This window comes from Mobula hypostoma, chromosome 3 (assembly GCF_963921235.1).
Source record: "Mobula hypostoma chromosome 3, sMobHyp1.1, whole genome shotgun sequence".
Classification (NCBI taxonomy): Eukaryota; Metazoa; Chordata; class Chondrichthyes; order Myliobatiformes; family Myliobatidae; genus Mobula; species Mobula hypostoma.
The window spans coordinates 151,260,217-151,287,701 of record NC_086099.1 but is presented as its reverse complement, the minus strand read 5'-3'; the positions used below and the strand labels follow the sequence as shown (position 1 = coordinate 151,287,701).

General features: G+C 38.2%; 1 protein-coding gene and 1 long non-coding RNA gene across 5 annotated transcripts in view; one reads left to right on the top strand and one right to left on the bottom strand.

Moving 5' to 3' along the window:
- The window catches only part of LOC134343583 (uncharacterized), a 54,372-nt gene extending 50,244 nt beyond the window's left edge, over positions 1 to 4,128 (bottom strand). Inside the window, exon 1 of the long non-coding RNA XR_010017280.1 lies at positions 4,087 to 4,128. This is a non-coding gene — a long non-coding RNA (uncharacterized LOC134343583). The remainder of the gene's footprint in view (positions 1 to 4,086) is intronic.
- Positions 4,129 to 4,410: 282 nt separating this feature from the next.
- sema5a (sema domain, seven thrombospondin repeats (type 1 and type 1-like), transmembrane domain (TM) and short cytoplasmic domain, (semaphorin) 5A) overlaps positions 4,411 to 27,485 on the top strand; it is a 245,070-nt gene continuing 221,995 nt past the window's right edge. For 3 of the 4 annotated variants that reach the window (XM_063043864.1, XM_063043863.1, XM_063043861.1), the window contains exon 1: positions 4,411 to 4,547. The gene's annotated coding sequence lies outside the window, so the exon portion shown is untranslated. Of the gene's footprint in view, positions 4,548 to 4,924; positions 4,944 to 27,485 lie in introns of those variants that run through there. The other variant, XM_063043862.1, reaches the window with a different exon arrangement.

Below are 27,485 nucleotides of genomic sequence, written 5' to 3'. Positions count from 1 at the left end.
CTATTATGTACTTATGACTTAAATCACTTTATGTAAGTCTGAGGCAATGAAGCACTCTTCTCTCAGTTGACTTTGCTGTCAAAGTGAAATGAGTTCAGGTAATTATCAGCAAGATTCTGTAAGTGCAAAGCTGCTTAAAACGGCATTTAAATGGCACTCTCTGAGAGCTCTTGCACTGCTTCTATGGAAATTGGAGCTGTCACTAAAGTATGTTAAAGGATGATATTTGAGGCTGGGTTTGGAACATACTAGATAGAGTGGAAGAAAATATTCTCATACCCAAGAATGATGTTGAGCTTCTGGAACTTTGTGCAAACAATCAGAACTTCAATAGCTTGAAGGTGAACAGCAGATCCCACTTGACTTCTTTGAGAGATCTCCTGAATGCTACTTTTAACCAGTCAAAGCATCAGTCACTAGTCATCGAGGACCCTAAACTCAAAGGAATCAAGAAGGGCGAAAGATCCAGATGTTGCTCTCAAATATTTGGTAAGTTCAAAACATATGATTTTAATTTGTTTTCATTTTGTGGTTTATGCAATTTACTGAAGCAAAATCGGTTAAAATGTAAGCAGAATAATGGATTAAAAGTTTAGATCATTAGATCACAACTATTGTGCATGAACAAAGTATTTTTTCTTCTCAAGCCTTTAGTATTTTTTACATTAAGTTTTATGGACCTTCTGGTCCTTGAACCTTGGGAAAAACTTTTCTCAATTTACCCTGTCTAAACAAGTCACAACCTCGTTATCCTCTGTCAAATCTCCTCATCACTTTAGTTCTGAGGAGGACAATCCTAGCCTCCACAGTCTGTGTTTGATACAACCACAGCTGGTGCTATCATATGCTGGTGATATAACTGAAAACGGTCTTGTTTTGGCTTTAAGCCAGTCAAGGTGTTACATAATAGAAACTGTATTTATAATAATAAAAATCAGAAAAAAACAGAGTCAATGTTTTAGGTCAGAAACTGTTTGCCAGAAATGGGAAAGGTTGCATTTGTAGTAACTGGAACATGGACTATTTATAACACAGACATGAACACATTAGTTTCTTTTCTATGTTATTGATATAAACCCATTAAACAAAGAAACACACCAAAGAGATTTCATGGATGCTTGATGGTCTGCAGAATCAGAATCAGGTTGATTGTCACTGACATATGTCACAGAATTTGTTGTTTTGTGGCAGCAGTACAGTGCAAGACATAAATAAATACAAAATAAATAACAAAAGAGTGACAGCTAGGTAGTGTTCATGGACCTTTCAGAATCTGATGTCAGAGAGGAAGAAGCTGTTTCTAAAATATTGTGTGGGTCTTCAGGCCCCTGCACCTCCTCCGTTAACGTAGTAATGAGAAGAGGGCATGTCTCAGATGTTGAGGGTCTTAAATGATGGAAGCTGCCTTCTGGAGGCATCACATTTTGAAGATGGCCGCAATGTGTGAAGGCCTGTGCCCATTATGGAGTGAGCTGAATCTACAACCCTCTGCAGCTTCTTTCGATGCTGTGGACCAGAATCTCCATGACCACATGATGAAACCAGTGAGAATACTCTCCGAGGTAAATCTTAAGAAATTTGCTAGAATCTCCTCAAACTCCTAATGAAGTGTAGCCCCAGGAGTGCCTGCTTCCTGACTGTATCACTATATGGGCCCAGGATCGATCCTCTGAAACAATGGTGCCCAATGGACTCATTGCACCAAAGAGCATGTTTCGTTGCTTAGTCTCTACATATTTTTGACTTTGCAACGTTCATATTCACTTTTTTAAAAACTATAACTTCTCAATGTAGAGTCCATTTCAGCTGGAATATAAGAAAAGCTTCCCAATGGGATAGCTGAAATGAAATCTGGTGTAGGCAAGGAAGACCTTGAAAGATTGTCACCTTTCTACTTATTAATCTGCAGGACGGCAAAGGTGCGAGTGCATCAAAATACTACTTGATGAATTATTTTGTATTATTAAAAAAATCAACCTTATGTGTAGACTGTGTGAATTGAGTGTATTCTAATTGTACAACTGGTCACATACAGCACATTCAGAATGGCTCTTTGTTTACGAATGCCGAATATAAAGTATGATCTGGAATGCTACATGTTGGAACTTATTATATTTGCCGATCCTAAGTTTCTGAGTGAACATTTCCACGCAGCCGCGTTGTCGTCTCGAAAGAAAACGCGGCAGTTCCGGAGTACACGCGCCTCGTGGCAGCGATGGCATTGGCTCGCGCTTCCCCGCGAGGCTTGTCGTCTCCTTGGTGACGTAACTCTTTCCCCCATTGCCGGGCAACGGCGGTTAGAAGCCCCAGACGACGCGAGCCTTTCCTGTCACGCTCGCGCTCGCTCCTTTCCCGCGGGAAACACGGGTCGCCATTCGCATTGTCGTTTAGAGCCCTCGCTCACTGAAGAAAGCCGATCTTAATCATCACTTTCATTTAAATTAGTCCCTTCCCATCGCCAGTCAAGATTTCTAAATGACAGTATCGTGCAACTGAAAATTAAAGGTCTTCGACATGAAAAGTTAACTTTGTTTTTCTCTCTGCAAAGATATTGCCTGTTTTTTTCAGTGTTCCCAACATTTACTGTTTTTCTTTAGTTAGTTTACTAAGAAAATACGATAGAGTGAATTCAAGTTCAAGTTTATCGTCATCTGACTATGTATATACAACCAAACGAAACAAAGTTTTTCCGGACTATGGCGCACCCACACAACATATATCACATACAGCACATAAGCCAACATATTATACTATACATATGTTTATAGTTCAAAATGTACATAGTAAAGCGCAGCACAGGTGAACAGTAAATAGTACAGTAAACGGTGTCCTAGTTTCGAGACCTCGGTGGTGGCAGGGTATTCACGAGTCACACAGACGGAGGAAGAAGTAAAGGATGCGAGTGATGGATGGAGTACACCCATCGCAGCAGACGTGATTCTGACAGATTTACCTCCTCTTTTAGCATCCCGAGGAGTGATTTCATATAATTAAATAATTATTCCTGCACCGAGATGGCCAATTCGTCCATTGAGACCTTGCGGAGTTGAAACCTCGTGGAGCAATTCCGTCAGTGGCAAACCCCGCTTTTTGTAAATATCCCTGCTAAATAAACTTTTTCAGACACCTGTCTAATACGGTTTCCATTAGCCCTGCAGGTAGTAAATTCCAGATCGCAACTCTCTTAGTTAAACATTTTTCTTGCATTCACCTGGTATCTGTAGTCCGAAACTTTATATTTGTATTACCAAGTATTGAATCATATCCTAATAGCACCAACTTCTATCTATTAACCCACTTCAAACCAAATATGATCGTATTAACCTCTATTAAACCATCTCTCAAAATTTTGCTCCAAGGGGAACTGCAGCTTCCCCAGATTCACCACGAAGAAGAGAAAATCTGCAGATGCTGGAAATCCAAGCATCACACACAAAATGCTGGAGGAACTCAGCAGCCCAGACAGCATCTGTAGGGAAGAGTACAGTCAAAGTTTCGGGCCGAGATTCTTCAAGGGTCTCGGCCTGAAACATCGACTGTACTCTTTTCCATAGATGCTGCCTGGCCTGCTGAGTTTCTTCAGCATTTTGTGTGCGTTCCCCAGAGTTATCTCCTAGATATCATAAAACTATTCCTGAAAACATTTCTTTGCAACGTTAAAACTTTCATATTTACCGACACATCACAAATGAACCAACAAACGCAAACTCTGATAACAAGATTGCCAATGTAGAAAAAGAAAGTCAAAGAGTTATTTGTAGTTAACTTTTGGAAAGTTATGAAACATGCTGAAGAACATTGTTTCATCTGCTCTTTTAATACTAGTAATTTCAATACGAACACTAATGGGCGTATAACTCTTTGAGTGCAATCGTTACGATAACAGTTTTCAATTAGGGTATCCAAAATACAATTAAAAAAACAAATGTTAATTTCCGAACAAAGCAAAAAAAAATCCAGTACTTTAATTGCAATTATATGCCTATTTTTTCACTTTCAACAGTATTACAATATCATCATTTAGAAGTTTAGCTTTAAAATTATTAGAAGTACTTTCCTAGTTGAGTATAGTTTGAATAAGTATACCTGTGCAAACTGCTGAGTTAGGCTGGGACCGAGCTATGCCACGTCTCAGAACCTGCAAACTGCTGGAATGTGCTAACTCTAGTACAGGGGGCTCTGTCGTCTCTCACCGGAAAGAGGCGTTAATAAGGAGGCAACCATATGAATTTCGCAGCATGGATTGTATTTAATAACGGAAACTTACAAGTCATTTTCTGGATATAAGATGCGCCGGCAATGTAAATAGAGAGACTTTGATGTATGCCGTGAAACACTCCCCTTTTTGAGACGGCACCATTCAATAGGCTCCTTCTTACAACAGGACTGGCAGGAGAGAGGAGAGGAGCAGTGAGATTCAGAGCGTAAGGCGCAGTGTATGGACTCACTTCAACTAACCAAAACTCTGAAGCAAGTTTTAACTCCGGAGTTTGCTTGTATTGCATTCCAATAAATAGATGCGTTTGGGAACCTGGAGTATTTACTCGGTGAGTCGAAGACGTGCGTATTTAATGCTACTATATATAGATACATTATTTTGCGAAAGGGGCTTTGAAATGCTTGTATAGTGCGAGGAATTTTTACAACAATAATACAAGTCTCCGCGTGGACATGCGGAATCTGTTCACAGTTATGAATAAACTGCGTTCGGTGGCTGGATGATATGTTATTTATAGAGAAATGTACACTAAAATAGAACTGATGTTGTATTGGAAATTTATAACAATATCCACATATTATGAAATTTTGAAATCTAAACAACGCCACACTTAGAAAAGTAGCACTCATTTAGGTATCGTTTTCTTTTGTTGATCCACTTTAGGCTCATCGTTTTAATTTTGAAACGGACATATAAACGTATTACTTCAGAGCACCAGTGGAAGGTACTATTCACTGCAAAGTGTGGATATATTGAGCATATTACCAGTTTGTAGAAATCAATTTCCTGCGGAATATGAAGAGTAGTGTAAAAGTTATCTGAAATAACTTAAATATTTTATATAAGGAATTCTATTTCCAAAGAAAACGCATTGTAATGTTTCAAACGTTAATATGCTTTCATAACATGTGTGTGGGTAGGAGGTGAGTGTTGTACTTTAGCCCCCTTATACTTCTCTGCGCTGAATTTTTAAATAGGATGCACTCTTGCGTGAAATCAGCGAAAGGGTCGCTTCCGTGCAATTGCTTGATCATAGCAATCTGCTGTTCTGGGAATGGGTTTTGGCAAATTTGTGAGCTGCATGGTGAGATCAATTATCACTGCCATTAAAAGTAGCAATATTAAATGCATTTATATGGAATTATTTTTTTTACAGTTTGATATTAATGGTCATACATATGTAATATTCGGATATCAAATTGTACAATTTAAAGCGAAATGCATTTTTCTTACCGAAGTATTAACTACACTTGTGGAGTAACACTGCTCTGTAGTATTCGGAATTTGGTAGTGCAAACGACAGGTTTAGCAGAGGCAGCTGAAATTTTTCGTTTTCACGGCTTGGGGGCGCTGTTGAATATAACAAGAAAGGACCAGGTAACGTCAGGACTCTTTCCCAACAAAAAACAAAACCAATTCGATTTGTAAGACACTGATACAGCAGCATCGAGCCTGTCATTGAAACACCATTAATTTATATTGATCAGTAATTTAAATTGCTTTAAAGCAAGTTTTGTTTGTGTTTAATGAGATTCAAGTGTTGGGTTTAATGTGGCCATGTGTGTGATTGATTTAAGTTAATGGAGTGGTTGTTGGAATACATTCGTTCGAATTTTAAACTTAGAGTGCAAATCCACTATTAGAGTATTTTGATTTCGTTTCAAATGTTTGAAATAAAAAGAAACAACGGATTATTACGGAAAAGAGTGAGATAATGTATAATTTGTTTTAGAATCCAGATCGTTCCAGTCTAAAAGCAGGGGCGTTGAAGTATTAGTTTTCACCAGTACTTTTCTCGTTTTCATAACATTGGTTTTGTACCAACCATGTTTTCTTATTTTGTTATTCTAAGTAACTCAAAGCTGTTCTGGAAATTATTAGAACTGAAACATTTACGTATTTGTAAATGTTTGGGGTATTTTCCAAACATTTATATGATAGATAATTTATGATGAAGTATGTTGAATTCTTAAGGAATATTGACATACAACATAATTTCTGTAGCTCGACACCACATGTTACATCTTAGATAAACAATTTTGTATTTTAGGTCAGCACTGAATAAAGTTGCTTTGGAACATTCTAAAATGCCTTGGTTTACCACCTCAACAAAGCTCCTTTATCAGAAGTAATCAGATTAGTGGCCCTGAATTGCAAGAAGCCAATTGTTCAAAATGTTCTGGCAGCATTATTGTATGGGTTGAATGCCCTGAGGCACCAAGACACAATTTTGTACTGAAACAGGTTGCAGTAGGGATCAGTTTGTACACCATGTTATCCCTGTTTATCTTTTTCATGCATCTGCATGTGTAGTGAAATGAATGTCACAGCTATGCTTTTGAAATATCTGTTATCCATTGCTTAACGTAACAACTTCATCAAGAAGACAGTTGACTTGTTCATTAAATTGAGGCTTCTGAGAACATTTTAGCTTTGATTTTACTGTGATAATGGCTATATTACTTTTCCTGATATCCATTTTCATACTTCTATATATTTGATAACCTTGAAAGTGAATGTAATTGATTTTTATTATTTGGTGTGTATTTTCAAATTATTTTTTAGGATGTAGGCATCAGTAGGAAGTTTAGTTTCTCAGAATCAGGTTTAATATCTGGAGGAGGGAAGAAGCTACTTTGGTGTGTGTCTTCAGGTTCGCGATGGTGGTAATAAGAACAGATCATGTCCTGGGTGATGGAGGTCCTTAATGATGGATACTGCCTTTTTGAGGCATCACCTTTTGAAGATGTCCTCGATGCTAAGGAGGTTAGTGTCCACGGTGGCTGAGTTTGCAGCCCTCTGCAGATTTTTCCACTCCTGTGCAATGCCCCTTCCATACCAGATGGTGATGCAACCAGTTAGCATGCTCTCCAGAGTACATCTGTAGAAATTTGCTGGAGGATTTGGTAGCAAATTTTAATAGTATTTTTTAGCAAATCTCCTTGAACTATTGGCGTTGATGAGCCTTCTTCATAATTATATCAATATATTGCCCAGGATAGATTTTCAAGAGATTTTGACACCCAGGAACTTGAAACTGCTCACCCTTTCCACTGTGACCACTTGATGAGGACTGTTGTGTGTTCCCTCGACTTCCCTTTCCTCAAGTCCACAACCAATTCCTTGTCTTTAATGACATTGAGTGCAAGGTTGTTGTTGTGACACCACTCAACAAGCTGATCTATCTCACTCTTGTATGCCTCCTCATCACCATCTCAGATTCTGCTATCAACAGTTATGTCATCAGCAAATTTATAGACCGTGTTTGTGCTGTGCCCAGCCTCACGGTCATGAGTGTAGAGAGAGTAGAGCAGTGGGCTAAGCACGTATCCTTGAGATGCACCAGTGTTGATTGTCCACAAGGAGGAGGTGTTATTTCCGATCTCCACTGACTGTGGTCTCCCAGTGAGGAAGCCAAGAATCCAGTTGCAGAGGGAGGTACACAAGTCCAGGCTTTGAAGCTTGTTGATTAGTACTGAGGGGTTGGTAGTTTTGAATGCTGATCTGTAATCAATAAAGACCAGGATGATGTCGGTGTTGCTGTTGTCCAGATGATCCAAAGCAGCGTGCAGAGCCAGTGAGATTGCAGCCACTACAGATCTATTATGGCAGTGGGTCCAGGTCCTTGCTTAGGCAGGAGTTGATTCTGGGCACAATCAGTCTCTCAAAGCACATCATCACAGTACATGTGAGTGCACCTGGGTGATAGTCATTGAGGCAGCTCACCCTGTTCTTCTTGGGCATTGGCATGATTGTCATCCTTTTGAAGCTGTTGAAAACCTCCAACCACAGCAGTGAGAGATTGAAAATTGCCTTGAGCACCACCACCAATTAGTTGGCACAGGTTTTCATTGCTCTGTCAGGTACACCAGTGGAACCTGATGCTGTGTGAGGTTTCACTCTCTTGAAGAATGTTCTGACTTTGGCTTCTGAGGCAGAGGTCACAGGGTCGCCTGAAGCTACAGGGATTCACACATGTGTAGTTTTATTCTCCCTTTCAAACCATGCAGAAAATGTGTTGAGCTTATCTGGGAGAGCAGCATCACAGCTATTTATGATGTTATGTTTTGCTTTGAGGAACTAATGACCTGCAAATCCTGCCAGAGCTGACATGCATCCAACTCTGTCTTTAACTTCAATCAGAATTGTATTTTCACTTTTAAAACACATCCGTAGGTCATATCTGGACTTCTTGTAGAGCTCTTAAAAGCCATAGATGTAGCCCTCAGCAGACTATGAATCTCCTGGTTCATCCATGGATATGTTCTCGAAGGAACACCATCACAGGTCTGTGCAAAGTCGGTGCCAGCTGTGGCATATTCAGGAAAATTCAAAGCTGAATCTGTGAATATTGTCCAGTCCACCAGTTCAAAGCATTTCTGTAAACTCCCCGCTGCTCCCTTGACCATGCCCACCACTGGTGCTTCAGGATTGAGTTGTTCGTAATTTAAAGCCTTTTTAAATACAGATTTGTTCATATTTTAGAAATTAATGTGTACATCATCTTTATAATTAGTACAATTTGGTAAGAGTGACGTATGCTTTTTTGTTTGCATAGTTTAAAACCACATGCCCTGATGTTTTGCTGTATATTCTAAAAAGTATATATTTTCAATAGGTAAATCATAATGATCCTGTTAATGGAGTCAAACAGTTTTTCCAGTAACAATTATATAAGCATTGTTTATGGAATTATTTTATCAAAGCATTCGAAACTGAAAGGAAAAAAATTCTTAGGTACGTTTTTAGTATGCATTTTTAAATATTATTAATTATAAAGTTATGTATTTTAACAAATATTGCAAAAAATTCAGAGTGAAAAACGTTTAATAGTTTGGTGAATAAAAGAATAATGTTAGAACTTTGCTTTATCAATATCCACTTGGATAGGAGTAAAATTGTAAACAAATTATGTGTATCAAGATACCTACACTAACAATAACTTTTCATGTGTGAAGTTATAGACCATGAGCCAAAGAGTTGATATTTTGAGAAGCACGTATTATGTAGGATGTATTATTCATTTGTCGCATACTTCCTAGATGTAACACAACAAGATTCATGGAATCATGACTTATTTTCCTTCCTGCACCATTAAATATAATATTTGCTGTAATCTGCCATAACATATTTCATCAAATTACATCAAATTATTGATGTCTGGCTTTGTCAATTTGCATTATTATCTGCCGCCTTAAAGATCTCCTATCAGCAGGTACTAGCTGTAAAATGCTGCAGCTTAAATGCTAAGTAATGTGTAGTATACAGATTTTGTTAACTTCAAAATTTGTTGTGGATGACTGATAGCTCTGCTGCCTTTTAAAATATACTCCAAAGTTTCAGTGAAAGGGAAATGGAAAAGGTAAACTAATTCTCTAAAGACATGAGTCATTCCAGTCAACCCATTCATCTCTATCTTTCTGTGTTATGATTCATATATGAGTCAGTTGATATTTTCAAAGATCAAGGCATGACTATGTGCACAGAAAAATGATTGAAATAATATATTTTAAAAATATGTCACGTTTGTTAATTTTTTTAAAGTAGTATGACTAAGTTATTGCTTTTCAAAATCTGTATTTTGAAACAGTTCATAAGAAAGTAACACTTTGGTAATCTGAAACAAAACTTTATTACAACCAGTATTCAAAGTATAACATGAGGAAAAACAGCAGGAAACAAGCGATTGAATTGCTGTGAACTTTCAATTCTGTAATATTCGGGTTAAGGGAAGACCAGAAAGGTGCTCACATTTTGAAGGAAGCCATGCTTTGCCATAATTTCGAAGTTGTTGTGACTTTGCTCCCTGCCATGCACTATGTGACCTAATGTATTAAATGCCAATGTTGTGATCATACTAACTCATGCAGTACTTCTTCCTTCTTTGCTCAGAGAGAGGAGCCTATCTTATTCTTACTCCTGATACTAACTGTAAAGTTTTCAGCATGTTAATGCTAGGTTGAAAAGCCATATTGGTGCATCCATTTCAATCTGTCTTATTTGTTCAGGGGATATTGAAATTTATTGCTGCTCCCATTATACCTGAACTGAGGAGATAATAAAGAGGCAAATACACTGTTGGGCTAGACTGTCCTTTAGAAAGTTAGTAAGCTACTTAGGTTTTTAATGAGAATCTACTGGAAGTATCAGTCGTATTAGTAAAATTTGTTTTCTTTAGAGATAAAAGGCCCTTACGGCCTTAAGAGCCTGTGCCATCCAATTACACCCATATGGCTAATTAACCTCCTAACCCATCTTTGGAATGTGTGAGGAAACTGGAGCACTGAATAAAACCCTGGTGGTCACAGGCAGAAGGTACAAGCTTCTTACAGGTAGCGGCAGGATCAACCTGGGTCTCTAGCCCTGTAAAAGCACTGTGCTAACCCCTTATTAGTTCCATATAAATTCAGCTGTCATGGTAGGAGTGTTTCCTGACCAAACGGATCTCAGGATAATTATCCATTCTGCTATTGTACACTTGATCTATCAGCAGTTGCAATCACCAAGGGTTCATTGTTTTAAACTTGTGCTGCAGGATGACTTTTGCAATTCAGAAAGCTAAAACTCCAACTATCTGATACAGTGACATTCTTCTGTTCCAAGGAATTCATCTTTATAGAAAGTTCTAGCAGATGAAATTGACAAAGTCCAAGTGGTTTTGTAGTGTTACAGTTCACTGCTATTCAAAATCTAGCCATTTGCCTCAATTATATTAGCAATGAAATTTGATAACCATCTGTGTTACAGTATATAATCTATATATGTTAGATCATTATTGTCCTAGCTCTTCTTTTCATTTTAGATATTACTCTGTGCCAGAAATCCAGTCTTGGGCATTCAAAAAAACTGAGATATGATCAGCAAAAATCTAAAGTTAAAAAAAAACAGTAATTTTGAAAGTCATGTTATCCAAGCTATGTAATGAAATAGATATTTGTATAGTTTTCATTGTAGATGTTGCAAAAAGAGGCATGGTGAATAAATGAAAAGCAAGAATTATGGACCATGTTGAGTAGACTGCCATGAATATTTTGTGTAGTATAGTTGTCACATTACTAGAAAGAATGGAGGCTTTGGAGAGGAGATGGTGCTGGAAAGGTTCACCAGAATGTTGGCTGGGTAAAGGCTGATTTATACTTGTGCCGTAGGGTGACGTGCACCTCCCCAAAAATGTGACTCGCGCGTCGCGGCGACACTGACTGCAACAACTGCGATTGGTCCGCTTGGTAGCATCGCATTTCCTCATACGCAATTCCAGTTGCTTTTCTCCACCACGTCTGTACACTGATGCGAAATAAACTTTTGGAGACGATGAACCAAATCGTCAAATCTACCTGCCGACATCCGAAAATATTTGAAATGCATTTCCTCGTCCATGTCTCTCACGAAGAAACTCAACACAGTGGCATAGAAACCCCACTGCCAACTAGCGTTTTGGCGGTGAATTGCAGAGCAATGTAGACACAACTATGCATGCTCGCTACGGCATAGGGCTACACAAAAGTATAAATCAGGCCTACGGCATAGGCTCTGGTGTAGCCCGTACGGACAAGTATGAATCAGCCTTTAATCTCCTTAACTATAAGGAGAGGTGGATAAACTTAGATGGGTTTCTCTGGAGTGTTGGAAGTTGAGGGTCAACCTGATAAAAGTTTGTAAAAATGATGAGAGTTATAGGTAAGGTAGATGTGGTGGAATTGTCAAATGCTAGAAGATGTATTTTTAAAGTAAGAGGGGGAATATTCAGAGCAGGATTGTGAAGAAAGTTTTTTACAGAGAATGATATGTGCCTGAAATGCGCTGCTGGGGAGATAGTCGAAGCATTTAGACAGGCTTGTGAACAGGCTGGGAATAGGGATATGGATCATGTACATACAGATAGGATTAGCTTTAGATTGGCATCAAGGTTGGTGCAGACATGGTGGGCCCAGGGGCCTGTTCCGATGTTGTTCTGTTCTATGCTCTATATTTTAAACAAGGATTTAGTATTTCTGTTATGTGACCCTTTTCATGAGTATTTACAAGAAAATGGGCATTGTGACATGGCTCAAGGAAATCACCAATAGCACTGGTGATTTCTGTTTGGCATAATAGGGTCTATAAAGCACCAGTATTGTTGTAAAGACAGGTTATTTTTCATGTAATATGTGAATACATTTCAGCATATTGATATAGACAACATGTAGGTTCTGAACAACAATGAGTGTAGAAAAGGCCACTAATTATTTAATATTGTGGAGTAATTATTATTATCTTAGTTAGGCATTAAAATTCAGATAAGTTCAGTTTTAAAAACGAATACCATCTGTATTAAAGCGAATGAAATCAATTCTTGCTTTCAATCATATGGTATTATGCCTCTTTATTTCTTTAATGTGAAACTTCCACAACTCGACCAGGATTTATATACAATGTTGGTATCTCAAGTTTGGTCTTCTCTTTATCCCTAAAGTGTCCTCTACATGAATGATGAAAGCCTTACAGGCAATATATATTGTACAGCCTCACCTAAAATTATCCGTATTGTTATATTGAACAAATTTTGCTGGTTATACAGTATATTCTGATAGTCTTAAAATATTGCAATTTCAGATAGATTTAATTCATTTATTACTTTGTGCTAATTTTTTAATAATATGTAAATTGTGTAAATTTAGCAATGAAGATTAATTGGAATGAACATTATGTCAGAATTGGAAGCGCAAAACCTAACTAAAGTTCTGCATCACAAATGCTTAAAACATTGATCTTGCATTATATTCCAAAGTTTACATCTTTTCATATGGTTTGAGATGGAGATTTAAAGATACGCCAGTTGTGGGAAGTAAATCCTTAAGTGAATGAAGAAGTAAAATACCTCCACTGATACCTAAAACAAAGATAAATTATGATAGGAATAACACTTTACAATTTTCAGGAGAATATTAAAAGCAAGTACCTATGTGAGATGAAATTTTAAACTGTGCACAATAGTTCAGTACAGTAAACCTGAGGTGATTTTTGCATATGACATTAATTAAGAAGCAGCCTGTGAAAATTGTGCTTTCATAACATCCTTTTCCCTGTGTTTCATAAAGCTTACAAGCTCAAAGTGCTATTTTTGTATATTAATAAAAAAATTTGCATGTCAAATCTTTGTAATAAAATTTCTGCTCAGCTCAGTTGGAGGAAAAAAAGAAGCAGATGAATTAATTGCATTGCTGATACGTTTTGCTGGGTATAAGTTTAACTAACAATTTTGACTTTATAGTTCATGTTTGTGAGAATTTTAACTAATTTATGTCATGCTTATAAACAGCGGAAGGCTATTTTGTATTTAATTAATATAACTTAAAATTATATAAGTAAGAAAATATTTTCTGTTAGCAAAGCCTGTGTGTGAGGCATATTAGTCATTGTACAGAATGTGGGTGCCTTTGGCAAGGCTGCCATTTGTTGAGATTGATGGTCTGGTGAACTACTGATGGGTGTTTTTGGAGCAAAGATGTGGTTTAGTGACTTGGTAAACTTCAGGGCAAACAAGATGCGTCTCATTTTCTCTTAAAATCATTGGGTTGAGAACTCACAGAGCTATTTGGCTGTCAAGCTTGCTTTGCCATATTTTTTTTTAAAAATGCCCCACCTCTGATCTGATTGCAACCTTAAATCTGCATTCCTATGTATCCATAATAAGCTTGCACCCTCTTGCTTATCAAGTATCAACCTTTAAAATATTGGCTTTCTTCCACTGACCTTTTAAGAAGGGAGTTCCAAAGGTTACGACAGAAAAATGTCTCATTATCTCTGTCTTAAGTAAGTGGCTCCCTAGCTGTGACCCCATAGCTCTAGATTTTCCTTTGATCGGATGTCCACTATGTCAAGGTCCTTCAGGATCTTGTATGTTTCGATCAAGATGCCTCTCTCACTTCTAAACTCCAGCCAATAAATGCCTATTGTGCCTCATCTTACTTTACAAGAGTATTTGCTTAATCCATGTATTAGTCTAATATTCTATTTATGAATGCTTCCAATGCATTAATATTCTTCTTTAAGTAAGAGACCATTACTCTGACCAGTAGCACAATCTCATTCAAAAGAACTTTCATATTCACTATATATTAGGTGAAATGTTTAATGGGAAAATGAGGAGGAACTTCTTCATTTAGAAGGTGGTGAGAGTGTGGAACGAGGTGTCAGCCGAAGTGGTGGATGAAGGTTGGATTTTAACATTTCAGAGAAATTTGGATAGGTTCATGGATGGGACAGGTATGGAAGCAATGGTCCGGGTGTAGATCAATGGGACTAGGCAGATTAAAATTTTGGCATGGACTAGAAGAGTTAAAGGGTCTTTTTCTGTGCTGTTGTGTTTTTGTTACCTTTCCTAATTGGACTTGCATGCTATCCTTTTGTAAACCAAGTACTAGAATGCCCAGTTCCCTTTGCATATTGGAGCTCTTCAATTTTCATTGTTTAGATAATAAAGTCTACCATTTTCCTTGCCACGACGTATAACTTCCCACATTTCACTTCATTTGCTCAACTTACGTTGCACTTCCTCATCTTGCCTTCACAACTTGCTTTCCTGCTTTTCTTTATGCCATCAGCAAATTTAGCAATCGTACCTTAATGCCCTTATTTATGTAATTTATATAAGTTGTAGTTTGACACTCCTTCTGCTACCCCCCCGCCCCCCGGGTTCAGACATTCAACCAGACAAAAACCATTCATGCCTATTCTTGATTTTTGCTAGCTGTCCAATCTTCTATCCATACCAATATATTACCTCCACATCAGGAGGGTTTACTTTTTATAATAACCTTTAATGCAGTATCTTACTAAATGCCTTCTGGAAATCCAAGTATAATGCTTTCGCCAGTTCCCCATTATCTGCAATACATGTGTTTTCTTCAAAGAGCTCCATAAATTGGTAGCTCTACAAATTACTAAATTCCATTTCACAAAACAAGGTTGACTTTGTCTGATCAGCTTGAATTTTTCTAAGTGCTCAGCTATAATGTCTTTAATAATAGCTTCTAACATTTTCCCTATGCCGTTAAGCTAGTTGGCCTGTAGCTTCCCACTTTCTGTTCTCCTGTTTGAATAAAGGTATCACGTTATTTTCCAGGATAGTGGAACCTTCTGAAAATCCAGTGAATTTTAGAAATTTTACACCAATGCATTAACTATCCCCGACAGAGAGACCTGTTAAAGTTTTATTTGTAATTTTACTTTTTAAAGTTTTTAATTATAAAATTGAAGCAATATATTAATTTTCTACTGCCTGTTTGCAAATTTCAAACTGCTTCATTGGATCATGTTTAAGCTAATTATTAAATCTCAACAAATGACTGATTTAAAAAAATAGATTAACTTTTAGAAAGGATTTATGAATGTAATTTCCTTAGAAATCACAGAAAAGTTTAGATTGGTGAATTGAAAGGAAACCACTGTATCTTGTGTAAACATTTCTCTTTATTACTCCTTACTCTCGTAACTAATTCCATTTGCTTCCTCATCTCTGGTTTGAAGTTGGTGGTTCACAATCTTGGTGTTGTTTTTGAATCCAACTCCATATTCTTCACCACAAAGACTGTGTCCCTGACCTCTGCTCCATTGCATGTTTAAACTTTTGATAAAGACTTGTTAACACTCTTGCCCTCTCATTGCACTCTATAAAGAAGCGTATCCAAATTCTGCAGACTAAATTCAATCTTCATCCATCTCTCTCTCACATATTCACTGTCTCACACTATATTTTGTTGGCACACATGAGCTCTACTATTGCTTCAGCTATAAGTTTTCATCCCTTAGTTCAAATTGCTTCAAGCCTCGTTCTCTCATTTTTTTTTGTATGAACTTCTCCACATCTATCAAACTCCAAGAATGTTGCCCTTTCTTTTATTCTTCACTTTCTTCATCCTACCTACCACTGGGGTCTCACCTTTCAATCAGTGAAGCTTTAAGCTCTGACTTTCCTTGGTGAAACCTCTGTTCACATTGATGGGCCTCCATAAGACTTTTCACTGCCTGGATCCATTTATTTGTTCTTTTGTCTGATTTAAGTTTCTGCGAAGTGCCTTTGTTAAACAAATACAATAATCTTAATTTTTAAAATTCTAAGTCTTTTGTTTCAGGATTCTGCAACTTTTGAATCACACTTGTGCCTTCATCTCTCTGAACTTGTACTCACTTTAGAACTGCATTCTTTGTATTATATTACTTTTCCTGTTAAAATGTATCACTTCACTCATCTGTGTTCAAATTCATCTACAATGTTTCTTCCACCTATCAAGGCCATATTCATGTGAAATCTCTTAGCATGCTTCTCTTACAAAGCTTGCCATGCTTCCAAGTATTATGTCGTTAGACAATACTCTTATAAGTGCAGCATTATTGGTTTGGATTTTGTGAGGAAATGTGGATGCTCGGGTCATAATTGCTTGCTTTAAGAGCCAAAATTGCTGACATCCAAGCCCTGATGTTGAAATTCTCATGGAGTCCAGTATGTTCCCACATTCCTGTGAAATTCTGAACTTTACTGAAAAAATGCCTGGTATGTATGTCTATATTTACTTATTTAATGCAATAGGAATACTGAGGACCTGATTTTGCTTAATTTAATAATCACATCACTGCAATGAGAATAGCTGCTGATCTTGGTGATCAGACAATTCTGCAAAGACAGACTTTCAGAAAGGATTAATATATAATTCACTTTATCATGAGATGTGGTCTTTGCAGGCTAGGGCAGCCATCATAATGTTTTGAATATTTTAAAATTTTTAAATGTTTCTGAATACCAGCAATGTTATTGATGCCATGGAACTGTTGTAAATAGGATTTCTAAAAATCCCTGTAATTGCAATGTGTACTAATCTCAATCAATCTCACTCCAACTGCCTCCAAACACTCACACTTTAATTATTGCTGACTTTTAAATAGTTACAGTGACATGCAAAAGTTTGGGGCACACCGGTCAAAATTTCTGCTACTGTGAATAGATTACTTGATTTCCAAAAGGCATAAAGTTAAAGATGACACACTTCTTTAATATTTTAAGGGTGATTACTTTTTTATTTCCATCTTTTACAGTTTCAAAATAACAAAAAAGGAAAAGGGCCCGAAGCAAAAGTTTGGGCACCCTGCATGTTCAGTACTTAGTAACACCCCCTTTGGCAAGTATCACAGCTTGTAAACGCTTTCTGTCGCCAGCTAAGAGTATTTCAATTTTTGTTTGGGGATTTTCACCCATTCTTCCTTGCAAAAGGCTCCTAGTTCTGTGAGATTCTTGGGCCATCTTGCACGCATTGCTCTTTTGAGGTCTATCCACAGATTCTCGATGATGTTTAGGTCAGGGGACTTTGAGGGCCATGGCAAAACCTTCAGCTTGCGCCTCTTGAGATAGTCCATTACGGATTTTGACGTTTGTTTAGGTTCATTATCCTGTTGTAGAAGCCATCCTCTTTTCATCTTCAGCTTTTTTACAGTGGTGTGATGTTTGCTTCCAGAATTTGCTGGTATTTAATTGAATTCATTCTTCCCTCTACCAATGAAATGTTCCCCGTGCCACTGGCTGCAACACAAGTCCAAAGCATGATCGATCCACCCCTGTGCTTAACAGTTGGAGAGGTGTTCTTTTTATGAAATTCTGCACCCTTTTTTCTCCAAACATACCTTTGCTCATTGCCACCAAAAAGTTCTATTTTCACTTCATCAGTCCACAGGACTTGTTTCCAAAATGCATCAGGCTTGTTTATATGTTCCTTTGCAAACTTCTGACACTGAATTTTGTGGTGAGGATGCAGGAAAGGTTTTCTTCTGATGACTCTTCCATGAAGATCATATTTGTGCAGGTGTTGCTGCACAGTAGAACAGTGCACCACCACTCCAGAGTCTGCTAAATCTTCCTGAAGGTCTTTTGCAGTCAAACTGGGGTTTTGATTTGCCTTTCTCGCAATCCTACGAGCAGTTCTCTCGGAAAGTTTTCTTGGTCTTCCAGACCTCAACTTGACCTCCACCATTCCTGTTAACTGCCATTTCTTAATTACATTACGAACTGAGGAAACGGCTACCTGAAAACACCTTGCTATCTTCCTATAACCTTCTCCTACTTTGTGGGCGTCATTTATTTTAATTTTCAGAGTGCTAGGTAGCTGCTTAGAGGAGCCCATGGTTGCTGATTGTTGGGACAAGGTTTGAGGAGTCATGGTATTTATGAGGCTTTGAAATTTGCATCACCTGGCCTTTCCTAACGATGACTGTGAACAAGTTATAGCCCTAACAAGCTAATTAAGGTCTGAGACCTTGGTGAAAGTTATCTGAGAGCTCAAATCCCTTGGGGTGCCCAAACTTTTGCATGGTGCTCCTTTCCTCCCCCCCCCACTCTAAAATTGTACAAAACAAAAATAATACACTAATCTTGCTTAAAATGTTGAAAAGAATGTTTCATCTTTAACTTAATGACTTTTGGAAATCAATTCATCTTCTACTCACTTAACTATTCACAGTAACAGAAATTTTGACCAGGGTGCCCAAACTTTTGCATGCCACTGTATGTACCAACCAGTCAATTGCTGGTAATTTTACTCATAATATTCTTCCCTAAATGCCACAATGAAAACAATACTGTATATCCAAACTAACCACATAAAAGCACTTTAGGTTTTGATTCTAGCGACAGCCACCATTTTGAGAATCCCCTCTCTGGAGGGTCAGCGTGCCCCCAAAGCTTCTGCACTAATTATTAACAAATTACCTCTGCTGCCATTCCTGGGCTTGTAGGCAAGCCAGTAAAGCAAATGTGTTATTGATTTTGGCTGCTGTTCTACAGATGCTAATCTAAATCTAATTTTCAAAAAGTTTCTGTTATAAATCATTGCCTTTTATCTGAACAGCTGACTATAGGTTTTGCCACATAGTTTGTAAGATTATTTTATGCCAGTAACTTAGGTTGAAAGTTAAACTTTGTGTTTGTTCAGTTTAATAATATATTGATTGTCAGAGAGAACAGTAGATATGTAAAAACAAAGTTCAATTAGGCTGCAGTGGTTATGCTTCAGTTGTGGAATTGGGTCTCTTGCCTCAGCTTCTATCTTTTTTCATTGATAGTTGCCGTCAGTATTATTCTCCTCTTACTGGCTAGTCCATTCCTCTCTGTGTCCACAGTCCTACATTGTTTTGCGTCTAACTCTACCTTTATCAAACCTCCTGACAACGGGCAGTTTGGCAATTTGATGATTTGGGTCTTCCTGGATGCAATTACCTCCATTTCTCCACGTATATTGTGTATTATGTCTTTAGATCTCCACGCCACCCTTCACTGGGCTGAATCCTCTAACTGCACTGGGTTTCCTCCGGCTGCTCCTGTTTCCAGCCACGCATGGGTTAAGGTTAGTAAGCTGTGGGCATGGTATGTTGGTGCCGGAAGTGTGGTGATACTAGCGGGCTGCGGCAGCTCAGCTTGGACTGTGTTGGTTGTTGGCACAAGCACCGCATTTCACTGTATGTTCCGATATACTGTACAGGTGTCCCCCACTTTTCGAACGTTTGCTTACGAAACCTCACTGTTACGAAAGACCTACATTAGTTCCCTATTTTCACTAACAGAAGGTGTTTTCACTGTTACAAAGAAAGGCAGCGCGTGATAAAAAAGTCAGCGCACGCCCCAAGCAGCCGCTCTCCCTCTGGTTATGGAACTGCATTCTCGCCGGCATTGCTTAAACACGTGCCTGTGAGCAGTCATTAGCAAGATGAGTTCTAAGGTATCGGAAAAGCCTAAAAGAGCTCGTAAGGGTGTTACACTTAGCGTAAAACTAGACATAATTAAGCGTTTCGATCGTGGTGAATGAAATAAGGACAAAGTGAGTTTGGCTTGTGGAAATTGATGAAGATGATGTTGAAGAGATTTTGGCATCCCATGACCAAGAACTTATAGATAAAGAGCTGATGCAATTGGAAGAGGAAAGGATAACAATCGAAACTGAATTCAGTAGCGAAAGTGCAGTCGTCCAGGAACTGAACGTGAAGCAACTACGTGAGATTTTCGCTGCAATGATAAAGTATGACTTTAATTATGAAAGGGTACATCGGTTTAGGGCATATTTGCAAGATGGTTTGAGTGCTTACAAAGAACTGTATAATAGAAAAATGCGCGAGGCTCAGCAGTCAAGTGAGCCTTCCACATCAGCGACAGCAGACGACGAACCTCGACCTTCAACAGCGAGGCGGGCAGTCATAGGAGAAGATGACCTGCCTGCCCTAATGGAAACAGACAACGATGAGATGACACCTCAGTGTCCCACCACCCCAACCCCCGGGCCGCGGACAGATACCGATTCGCGGAGAATGCAATGGTAGCCGGGAGGCACACAGCACATCTTTAAGAAAAAAGCCGAAATAAACAAGCTAATTAATTAGGTGCTGCACGGCACGTAAATGTCAGCCCAGATCAGAGGTGATTGCTGATTGTGTCGCCTCTGATCTGGGCCGACAATTACGTGCCGGGCGGCACCTAATTAATTAGCTTGTTTATTTTGGCTTTTTTCTTAAAGATGTGCTGTGTGCCTCCGGGCTACTGCTGCACCCCTGCATGCTTCGTGGATCGGTATTGGGTCGCTGTCTGGAGGGTGGGGGCCACTGCACCACCCAAACTCTGACGACTCAGTCTAACACACCATCATCAGTGTGCTCGGCGCTGTCATCCTGATTCCAGTAAGTGAAAATACACTGTACATACATTACTTCTACTTTATATCGGCTGTGTATTTTTATGTGTTATTTGGTATGATTTGGCAGCTTCATAGCTTAAAGGTTACTGGAGAGAGTGTTTTTGTCAACAGAGCTTACGTGAGATTTTCTGCCGAGAGCGCTTGCGTGAGATTTCCGCTATGGAGAACAGTGCCGGCAATGATTGTGGAGAAGTATTTCTATTTTATGTAGGCTGTGTATTTATCATATCATTCCTGCTTTTACTATATGTTACTGTTATTTCAGATTTTATGTGTTATTTGGCATGATTTGGTAGGTTATTTTTGGGACTGCGAATGCTCACAAAATTTTCCCATATAAATAAAAGGTAATTGCTTCTTTGCTTTACGACATTCTGGGCTTATGAACCATTTCATAGGAACGCTGTACCTTCGGATGGTGGGGGAAACCTGTATAAGTGACAAAATAAAGCTGATCTTGTTTTATCAATAAAGTCTTCATTTATCACCATTCTGCTGTGCCTGACTGAAATTCTGGTCATTCTAAACAACATGTCCTGGAATTTTATGTCCATATACTTGATTTCATTTTCCTTGGAGAAGTTGCCACTCTAGGAATCTGTTCCAGAAATGTCTTTATATGGAATATGTGGAACTTGCTTTCTCCTGTTCAATATGAACATAATTCATTGCTCTGGTCATTCAAGCTTCTCACTCAATTACTGCTGTGACAAAGGTAATATTATGACTCAAAAGCAGTTACCTTCCCCAAGCAGTAAGGCTGATCAACAACTCCACTGACTGACCCATCCCTTCACACCACCAACCACCTCTACTTTATTATTTACTGTCGGTCACCTTATATACAGACTCTCCAGTGCCTGGCATCACTTTATGGGCATACAATCAATCTCTGTACAGTATATAAACTACCTTATGTATTTATATTTATTGTGTTTTATTATTGTTTTCTTTATCTTACTGTGTTTTTTGTGTTGTATTAACAACTATTTCATTCTCCTTTACACTTGTGTACTGAAAATGACATTAAACAATTCTTGAAACTTGACTAACATGTCTGTCTCTTCTCATACACTCTCTTGCTCTCTGTTAGAAAATAGATATTTGGATTCCTGTTATATCCCCAGTCTTAGTTTTCCTTTCTGTTATGTTTTGTAACTTCAAAACATTAAATTAATTCAATGGAAGGCACCGGAGTCCAAGAGTACATATTTGCTTTCTTCCACTTAACACATGGTAGCATGATGACGTAGGCAATTCATGTATTTGTACATATAACCCATAATGAATTATTGAAATAAACAAGAATGCTTAATCAGGATATATATTTCGACAATGAAATCAGGCACATAGTTGAACTTGTCACAGTCTAAGGGAAAAGAAAGAGAGATTTACTCTTATATAGCTCCTGTCACAACCTCAAATTGTTTCAAAACTCCTTAAAAATGATAAAGGAGAGAGAAGAAAAGGCAGTGAGGTCATGGTAACCAGTTTGTGCAAAACAGTTGCCCAATGACAGTGCGATACATAGTAGATTATTACTTACTTGAGTTGATTGATAGGCTTGGACATTAGAAGTTGATCCCTCCCTTTCTTCAATACCATGTTGTACTTTTACATCCACTTGGGATACCAGCAGGGTTATAGCTTAATGTATCATTTGAAGGACAGTAGAGCACTTCCTCAACTGAAGTTAGGCCAATTTCAGTCATTACTTTCTGCTGAAGACTTGGAAGTAGGTATTAATCTCACTTATCTTCTGAATCAAAGGCAAAAGTTGATGCAAAATATATCATTTTGGTACATTTTTAAAAACCTCTTCTTCATCTTGTATTTGTGATTTCAATATTTCCATTATTTTAGCAGTGTGTGTATATATATATATATGATGTGATTACCTTCCCACTTTCAGAACATGCTGGAAACATGTAGCAAATCACAGGATCTATGGAAAGGGAGGCAGAGTTAACATTTTGGGTCAATGACTCTTCATCAGAACTGGAGAGATGAACTAGCAAGACTCTTTCAAGAGGCAGAGGGGGTGAGGGGTGGAGGGAACAGAGGACTAGACCAGTAGATAAAATACTTCTCCAGGTGACAGAACTGTTTTGAAGTTATCTAGTTAGTAGATGAATTAAATAATGTATTTAAATGTATATTCAGCTTGTGTGTGGGCGGGAGTGGGGTTAAATAATAGAGAGATATGTGGAGATGGAAAGAGAAAGAGCTGAATTTTGTATCCATCAAAATAATCACCTAACTGCTGAGAAGTGGGTCACTATTTCGCATGTTGCACCCAGTGTCGGTATCAAATGTTCCCTGGTTGGGTGTGAAACATATGGGTTTTTATTGTGCACATAATTATATCCTCTAACCACTGAACACAGTAGAATTGCTCAGTCCCTGTTGTGTAGTAACACAATATAAACAATATATATTTGTTCTGGAAATATGAAAATCAATGCATAATGATTATGTTTTCCTACTGTGGTGAACATTAATGGTACTTGTGGAACATAGTCTAGAGAGCACCACTCAGCTCCAAAACTAATGCATCCTGATCAGGAACTCAGAAATACATTACCAAAATTGCATGTTTTATTTTATTGTATATTCATAAATTATCAGTAACTCTCTTAGTTGATTCATAACTATTTTATTTACAAAATGAAAGAAGGGTTGGTTGGAAAAAGAGATATTATGGCCAGTGCTTATAATTACATCATTAAATAATACTTTAAATTGAAACAGTCACCTGATTTAAACTGATAATAGGACCAACAACCGTGACAGAAAAGATTTGATGAAGAAATTTCCTAACTTTTGTAAATTTTGGAACTTGTTCGAAAATTAAAGAATTGGTTTCAGTAGGGAGTGCTTCTTGCCATTAACTGTCCAAGGTTGCTTTCCTGAGCTGCAGGCCGTTTATAATTTTGAGTCTGTGATGCAGCCAACCATGGAGGATTGCTGCTAGCAATGCCTGCAGGAAATCCTCATAGTGTAGTGCATAGGTGTTGTTTTATATCAGGTAGGCAGGGATAATCACTCATTATGACCTCCACATTTCCTTTCACAAATCTTCCATTTTGGACATCAACTGTATTAAAAATAGTTTTCAGCAGAAGCTTGTGAGAGGCAGTTGGCTGATTGAAGCTAAACTTTCAAACTACTGGCAGTCAGATAGCATTTTGTTCTTACCTTTTACCCTCAATCAATTACTGGCATTTTAACAAATTCTCTACTCACAGACTTTTGAAGGGAACATTTCACTTTTCATTGTCTGAAGAATTGTTTCCTGAATAAACACATTCAAATTTTAAGATATTTCTTTGTAATCTGAGATTTTAAAGCTTGGGTTTCCAAGGCACATGTGTGACTGAAAGTATTACATGACTTCTATCAGTGTTGATATCCTGTATGTTTTGACTGCCATGTCTGTATGTTGATTATGAACTGAACTGAGTTGATTATGAATTGCCTAGTTTAACCTGATCTGTCATTACAGAGATCTAAAGGAGCCCTTGGGGCTTGATGAGTCCAGATCACAGTGGACTTTCATCTCTATATTCCCTGATCGTTCAGTCTTGTTAACAAAGACAATGTGAATCAGTTTCTTTATATTAAAAAAAATGACAAATATGCTCAAAGGAGTAACGGCCACTTGATTGACTAACTCATAGATCCAACAGTGCGTTAGAATGGAATGTGCTGGAAGCTTCTACTAAATGCTACTAGCGTGATTCGTACCACTGTCTACGTGGTACTCATTAGTATGCACCTGATAATTATATTTAAATAAGCTATCATAGGACTTGTTTGAGTGTATAAAGTAAAATTTCAAGATTACTAATATCTGTTATGGTCCTACCACCTAATACTGATTTCACTTGCTAAATCTGGTTAACTTTAGTTTGAATTACTCAGCTCTACGCTGAACTGAGTCTGAGGCTGTTACCTGCTCTAGCTCCTCTGGGTTTCGTGTCTGAGGACTCACTTTGGTTCTGAATGCAATTTGCTTACTTTTATTGTTTGCATGATTTGTTCTTTTTTTCTCTCTGCATGTTGGGTGTTTGACAATATTCTTTTTTTATGGATTCTTTTGGGTTTCTTTTGTTTTGTGGCTGCCGTAAGGAGACGAATCTCAAGGTTGTATAATGTATACATGCTTTGATAATAAATATACTTTGAAATGGTGGCTCAAGAGGGAACGAATGGTCTACAATGAAATGAATTGATTGTTGTGAGCATGTATCATGACTTTCATCTGTGAGAGGTGTGAGTTAGTAATGCCATGGTACTGGTGAGAGGGACTGAGGTTTATTAAATGTGCGAATGGGTTCTGTGCCCATTGCACTAGTGCCATGCACTGCTTTTTTGTGAAAGAAGTGTATTTAGATGGAATTCTTTTGCCTAGCAATGCCACAGTGCTAACAGACTGAATAGAAGCCAGAAATGATAGAACTTTGCTTGCCTGGGCCATATCAAAATGTCCTGAAGTTCCTCTCACATCTCTGTAGTAACAAACTGCCCTGGAAGGCGTAGAGTATGTCAGGGCAGTGGGACATGAAGAAAAGAAATCTATAACATAGAAGTGACTGTTTTCTCTTGCCTTCCATTGGCACAAATTATGCAGGTTTGAAAGCTGCCATGGTAACGAGAGTGGTATGTAAATGGTAGTTTTGTCCGCCGGAGCTCATTGTTTCATAAATAATCATGAAGGCAGCCAACTTAACACAGAATGGAAACTTATAGGTTCTATCAGTTGGAGATGCATTATTTTGATAGGAAAAGGAGAAATTAAAAGCTCAAAATCATTGTATAGTGAAATTTGTTTCAGAAAAACCATTAATCATTTATTCATTAGCATAAACCCATTTGAAAGAGTGTCAACATTTAATCAAAATTCTGCTGCTCTTCAATATGAATGTCATAGTTTTGGAGTTTATAAATATTGATGTCCCTGAGTTTAATATTGCTGAAATAATCATTTCACCTTTGTTTGTTGCTGTTTGTTATTTATGTTCTAAGGGAAAGAATGAGTTCTGTTTCGGTAAGGACACTAAGCATAAATTTAATATTTGCCTTCATTACCATTTAAATAAAGAAGCCTGCAGGGGCTGGAGGCGATTCAGCATTGTAGACAAAGGTCAGCGCTGGATCATTCAACACACAAACCTCTTGGGTCAAAAGGTCGTGCATTATGAACTCCTCAGCTCCGTCAGTGGTAATAAGCCTCCAGGTGGTGTATCTGGCCCAGCCACTAAATTTCTACTGAGCCCCATGCTGAGGAGTCTCTGGGAAAATTAGTATTCAGTAGCCATTCCATCTAGTAGTTACAAAGTGATTTTTGAATTAAATATTGTATTTTACTTTAAAGCTACTGTGTCTTAACCATGGAGTGGAATCATAGAATCAGAGAAAAATGTATATGGAAAGAAGATATGGACAGGGAATGAGCATTTCTGCTAAATCATAGCATTTATATAAAATAGTCAAGAGTGCAGATGTGCCACACCTTTTTGTGGTTGAATTGCATTCATTTTGGTGGGCATGTCTGTGTTACAATTTTTTAATATTGAGATACGGTGCAGAATAGGCTGTCTGGCCCTTCAAACCACGCCGCCCAGCAATCCCCTGATTTAATCCTAGCCCAACCACAGGACAATTTACAATGGTAAATTATCCTACCAACTGGTACATCTTTGGATGGCGGAAGGAAACAAGAGTGGGGAAAGAAACCCATGTGGTCACAGGGAGAACGTACAAACACCTTACATAAAAACATAGAAAACCTACAGCACAATACAGGCCATTCGGCCCACAAAGCTGTGCTGAACGTGTCCTTACCTTAGAACTACCTAGGCTTACCCATAGCCCTCTATTTTCTTAAGCTCGATGTACCTATCCAGGGGGCTCTTAAAGGACCCTATTATATCCGCTTCCACCACCACCGCCAGCAACCCATTCCACATACTCACCACTCTCTGCGTTAAAAAAAACTTACCCCTGACACCTCCTCTGTACCTACTTCCAAGCACCTTAAAACTGTGCCCTCTTATGCTAGCCATTTCAGCCCTGGGAAAAAGCCTCTGACTATCCACACGATCAATGCCTCTCGTTACCTTGTTCACCTCTCATCCTCTGTTGCTCCAAGGAGAAAAGGCCGAATTCACCAAACCTTACAGACAGCAGTGGGGTTGCAGCACTTATGACGCTAGGAAAGGTGCTAGTATGCAGTACCTTGGATGTCCTGGAGTATGGGATAGACAATTATTGTGTTATGTTGATTTGAAATGATCACACTCAAAGTGAACCTCAATAAAGCAGCTTATGCCAGGTTCAGTTAACGGGTCAGATCCAGTGGCTGGCAGCACTTACTGCATCTCCTGTGCTTGTTAAAGGATCCTTACTGGTAGATGTTTACTACACTTTAGACTCTGAAGCCCTGAGAAAGAAGATGGCAGTGCGCGTGGCCTCTCCGGTGATGAATATCTGTAATCTGTCAAGTAGGGGACCGTGTACAATTCTGATTTGATGGAGACGGACGTGGGAGTACAGAG